Below are 6,000 nucleotides of genomic sequence, written 5' to 3' on the forward strand. Positions count from 1 at the left end.
TTATGGGTTTATTTTGAGGGCGTTACAACTTGGTATTAGAGCGTACTGGGTTTGAATACTTTAGGTACGTGAAAAGTGATTAGTATCACAATGGGTTTGTCTCGTTTGTTAGAGACTTAGATGTGATGTTATGTGCTTATGTGATAACATGCTTATGTGACTACTTGGGTATGGGATTTAGTTTCTAGGATGTTGATTGGATTCTTGGGTTCCTGTGAGTCTTGTTAGAAAAGTACTTGATCAATGCTGTTTCTAACTAGAACTCTAGTAACGCCTCGGGACTATCATTATCCAGAAATGAAATTCGTAAGTGCTTATGTGATTATGTGCTTACGTGGAGTGAATTATTATTGTCCAATGTATTAGGACGCGAGTGTTGTAGCTTCAGCACATTTGTGAATGTGCTAATGTTCTTCGTTACCTTTATTAGGATGTTAGGACGAGGGCGAGGGCGTGGAGGTAGACATGGTAGGCGTGGTAGGCAGGAGATACCTTTACCGGATGATATTCCGGCACAGCAGGAGGGGGTTGGTCAGGCCAATGTGGCCGAGCCAGCAGGTCAGCAAGCCTTGGGCGCCTTAGCCCGCGGGATAGCAGACACTTTGAGGAATCCATGGGCATTCTCAGAGCTGAGAATCCAGTTCGGGCCCAGGTTCAGGCCTAGGTTGTTGATACAGGGCCTTCGTTTTTAAAGAGGGAGTTCTTCCAGTCTAATCCGGACGAGTTTGTCGGTGATCCGAAAGAGCCACTTAAGGCTGACGAGTGGTTGGAGCAGATGACAAAAATGTTTGAGATGCTTGGCATCGAAGACGGAGCATTGAAAGTGACCTTGGCATCTTTCTAGCTTAAAGGGGATGCGGGTTAGTGGTGGAAGTTCATCAGGGGCCGTATTGGTGGCACGTGGGAGGCTTTTGTAGATGTTTTCCAGGAGAAGTTCTTATCCCCAGCTATCAGGGAGAAGCTGAGGGACCAATTTTGCCAGCTCAAGCAGCTGAGTTTGTCAATGGCCGAGTTTGAGGCTGCTTTTACTAGTTTGTCCAGGTTCGCACCCGAGCTTGTGGCGTCCGAGGAACGCCGTTGTATCGAGTTTGATAAGAAGCTGAGGCGTGGGCTCAAGATAAGAGTTGGGGGGTCTATGACCCGAGACTATGGGTGCCTAGTGGATGCTGCAGCCCATATGGAGATCATGATGCAGGAGGAGGAGGAGGGGCAGAGAGGCTCCAAGAGGAGTCATGATGATCAGGGGGACGGTAGGAGGCAGAGGGGTTCTAACCCTCAGCAGTCCCAGGGAGCTTTTGCTAGATCAACCTTTCCAGTGTCGAGTGCAGGTTCTGGAAGACGTAATCAGGGAGGCGTGACTTGCTACAAATGTGGTCATCTGGGCCACAAGTCTCCAGCTTGCCCACAAAGGGAAGGAGGTCAGAGAGCTGCTTCATCATCGGTTCGACCTCAGTGCCAGAGTCATGGCAGAGGCCAGCCACTGTCCTGTTATCAGTGTGGTCAGGCGGGGCACCTGAAGAGGTTTTGCCCGCAGTTAAGTGCCACATCGGGTGCGTCTGTTTCTAGGCAGACGCAGAGTTTTCAGCCAGCTCAATCTGTGCATGTAACAACCCTCACTCTACTCTAGTCATGCTTGCATATATTACATGATCTTGTCTTGATATGTTGCATTGTAAACCTTGATTTGTCTTGCATAAGTGTTACTTGCCTGTTTGTTCCTTCTTTGGTGTGTGTTTGGCCGTGGTCATCTGGAGCCTAGGTTACACCTTTGAACCTTCTACACCTAGGATCATCTTGGAACCACTTTTGTTGACCTCCATCTTCACCCTAACATGTTGGCCGAGATGTCATTATCTAGGCCGAGGTGTTCGTCACCATGGCTGAGATGTGTATCATCTAGGCCGAGATGTTTGTCCTTGTACTTAGTGATTTTGTTCCTGGGCGGGTATGACCTAGACCGAGGTATGGCACATCTAGGCCAAGGTGTGGCACAGCTTAGTCAAGTGTCGTCCTTCCAAGCCGATGTCATTGTTCCCCTACTTGCCGAAGCTTTGCCCTAGCCGAGGTCATTGATTGCCGGAGTGCTCTTGCCGTCTAGCTTGTTGAACACACTTTGTCATAGTTTTGTTTTGTCAATCAGTCACCTTTTTGAGGTAACCCAATCCAGTAGCGCCACGTGTCCGAGCTGAGGGTTAAGTCAGCCGACAGACCTAGAAATGTATCATTTTGTATCATATGTTTGTTCTTGAGGAGAGAGAAGCTCTTGGAGAGGAAGAGAAGTTCTTGAGGGAAGGGTAGACTTCCAAGCTTGATCTTTGGTGTTTGAGCCGTTAGATTCGTGTCTCGAGGTTAGAATCTTAACCTACTCTTGTTGTTCTCATTGAGCATCTAGCTGCATTGCATGATCAAATCTGTTCTGCATGGCATGCATTGATTTAAAGTTGGTATTAGAAAGAGAATATGATATTCATGTGTTCTTGAGGAAAAACCTTGTTTGATCCGAAAGTTTACATTAAGGTTCATGTTTTTGTGTTTGTTTTCATAAGACCTTTGAGTATGAGTACCCAGGTCCATGTTTTTGAATTCATAGCATGAAATCTCAGATTTTGTAAAAGCAAGTTATGATCTTTGCATTCATCTCCTTCATGTTCATGTTCTTCATGTTCGTCATGTTCTTCAAGAAAGGGAAACCCAGATTTTCCCGACTTCATTTCTTTGAATGCGGCCCTCGGGACCACACCTCGGCAATGAGGTGTGGGACCTCGGCCAAGACCTGGTTGGTGCCCAGCATGTTTTCCCGAGATGAGAAACAATGTTTTGTTTTGGTTTGCCTTGGCCTTGAAAGAATGCTGAGATCATTTGCATTCATGTAAAGCTTGCTTAAAAATGCATTCAATAGACCTTGCCATGTGTTTGTAGGGCTTGGACTCTGCCTTGACCCGACGTTTGAAAAACTAGGTGAGTGGTATTTCTAATAAAGCTATGTTATAACGTTTTGTTAAAGCTTCGCCTTGCTTGTTTTGAAAAGTATTTGTTAAGCATGAATGACTATCCCTATTTTGTGTATCAATTATTAGCTTTGGTTTTGATAGCAACCCTTGAAAGTCCGTACGTGCTAGGGGACTGTAAGCATTTGTAGCACAACCCTTGAAAGTCCGTACGTGCTAGGGGACTATAAGCATTTGTAGCACAACCCTTGAAAGTCCGTACGTGCTAGGAGACTATAAGAATTTGTAGCACAACCTTGTTAAATGTCATCCCCTGAACTTGAAAGCACTTGAAAGACCTTGATTGATGAAGCTTGAAAGACTTGTTAAATGAACTTAATTCATCCCGTGTTTTGTTACAAGCTATGGTTATGTATCGTTTTGTTAAAGACCTTGGATATAATTCATGCAACCCTTTATTATTTGTACCATTCACTAAGTATCCAAGCTCACCCTCTCTATATATATGTAGGTGATGAGCAGGACGGCGGCGACGCCTAGGAGTGTCTTGCAACTTGTTTTGGATTCGTATTTTGTAGCATCTTGAAGATCATGCTTCTTAGCTTGCATTTCATTGTGCTTTGTATATGATAGCTCGAGAAGCCTTTTGGTCAAGATGTATTTTGTTATTTATCGATCGATTGTAAAACCATATTATGTATGTCATTTCATTTGATCTATGCACAGCTCTTATGGACCACTTGGGTTTTAATTTATTGTTTCCGCATTTGTAAACCCCTATATGTATTACTCTGTTTGTGTGTGGAATTTTGAGAGTTGGCCTTCGGTAATCTCGGATTATTGGCCATCACGGCACCATTCTACTAGGGGCGGGATGGGGTCGTGACAGTGCAGGCCTCGAGGGCCAATCCGAGAGCTTCGTCATCCCAGTCTGTGCAGTAGTCGTTTACCCCGAGGGGTGAGCAGGTGGATCAGGGACCTACAGGGCGTGTGTATGCTGTTACCGCACAGGACCTAGTACCAGCTCCGTCTGTTGTGAGAGGTACCTTTCTGTTTTGCAACTCGATTGCTAATGTGTTGATTGATATGGGTGCATCCCATTCCTTTATATCTGCTGCATTTGCATCTATTTGGGGTTGGAGTTGGCACAATTAGCATCTCCTATTTGTGTAGTATCATCTGTTGGGGGTGAATTGATTTTGAAACAAGGATGTAGAGGTTGTGATATAGAGGTTGCCGATCGTCGGTTTCTGTTTCCCTTTGTAGTTATGCCCATGTCAGGTTTTGATGTTATTTTGGGTATGGAGTGGCTATCGTCATACCGGGTTGTTATCGATTGTTACCGTCAGAGGGTCACAGTATGTACCTTGAGCGGGGATTGTTTCCATTTCTTGGGAGATCGGGTTGGAAGTGTGTTGCCACCGGGGTATGATCCGCGAGGGAGGAGTGAGCTTGGTGGTCTTCTCGCTAGCCTTTTGAGTAATGAGTGTGATGAGACCCAGACTGTATTGTCGAGAGTGGTTTGTGAGTACTCGGACGTCTTTCCCGAGGATCTTGTTAGTTTTCCACCTCACCGAGAGATTGAGTTCTCTATTGATTTAGTGCCCGGCATGGCGCCGATTTCTATGACACCTTACCGTTTTGCCCCAGCCAAGTTGAGTGAGTTAAAGATTCAGCTCCAGGAATTATTAGATAAGGGCTTTATTTGCCCTAGTGTTTTGCCATAGGGAGCACCGGCCCTCTTTGCTAAAAAGAAAGATGGTGCCTTGAGACTTTGTATCGATTACCGGAAGTTGAATCGGGCTACGATTAAGAATAAGTACCCTATGCCTTGTATTGATGATTTGTTTGACCAGTTGAAAGGGTCTCGTTGTTTCTCTAAGATAGACTTGAGATCGAGTTACCACCAGTTGAGGGTCAGGGAGGAGGATATTCCTAAGACGGCATTCCGTACGCGGTATGGCCATTATGAGTTTCTAGTGATGCCATTTGGGCTCACCAATGCACCGGCAGTGTTTATGGATTTGATGAACCGGATCTTCAGGGAATTCTTAGATCGCTTTGTAGTCGTTTTTGTGGACGACATTCTGATTTATTCACCTTCAGAGGAGGAGCATGAGGAACACTTGAGAGTGGTGCTTGAATTACTTAGAGCCCATAGGCTGTATGCCAAATTTGGGAAGTGTGAGTTCTGGCTAGGAGAGGTCAAGTTCTTAGGCCATGTGGTTTCTGGGGAAGGAGTGTTTGTTGACACATCCAAGATTGAGGCAGTGCAAGATTGGGCACAGCCTAAGAGCGTTTTTGAGATCCGCAGTTTTCTGGGATTAGCTGAGTATTACCGCCGATTTGTGAAGGATTTCTCCAGGCTAGCTTTGCCGTTGACTAGATTGATGTGAAAAGGGGTCAAATTTGTATGGAGTGAGACTTATGAAAAGTCGTTCCAAGAGCTGAAGGTTAGATTGACCACCGCTCCGGTCTTGATTATTCCGGAGAGAGGTTTGGGTTATGCAGTTTATTGTGATGCCTCACAAGAGGGTTTGGGTTGTGTGTTGATGCAAGAGGGGAAAGTGGTTGCCTATGGCTCACGTCAGTTGAAAATTCACGAGAAGAATTACCCCACACATGACCTAGAACTAGCAATTGTGATCTTTACCTTGAAGATTTGGAGGCACTACTTTTGTGGTGTGAGATTCGAGGTGTTCTCGGATCATAAGAGTCTAAAATATCTGTTTATATAGAAGGACTTGAATCTGAGGCAGAGAAGGTGGATGGAGTTCATTGAGGACTACGATTTTGAGTTGTACTATCACCCGGGAAAGGCCAATGTTGTGGTCGATGCCCTTAGTAGGAAATCCATTAGTGATGTAGCTTGTTTGGCCATCCGAGAGTGGAAGACGTTGGGTGCACTTGGTGAGTTTGATTTGCTTCTGGGCGAATTCGTTGAGGATGCGGCCTTGTTTTCTTTTATTGCACAGCCTACACTCATGACTCGAGTGTTAGAGGCACAGAGAGGTGACCTTGAGGTAGAATCCCTCCGAGAGAAGATCTCCAG

This window comes from Camellia sinensis, chromosome 15 (genome assembly GCF_055761805.1).
Source record: "Camellia sinensis isolate YWXY chromosome 15, ASM5576180v1, whole genome shotgun sequence".
Taxonomy (NCBI): domain Eukaryota; kingdom Viridiplantae; phylum Streptophyta; class Magnoliopsida; order Ericales; family Theaceae; genus Camellia; species Camellia sinensis.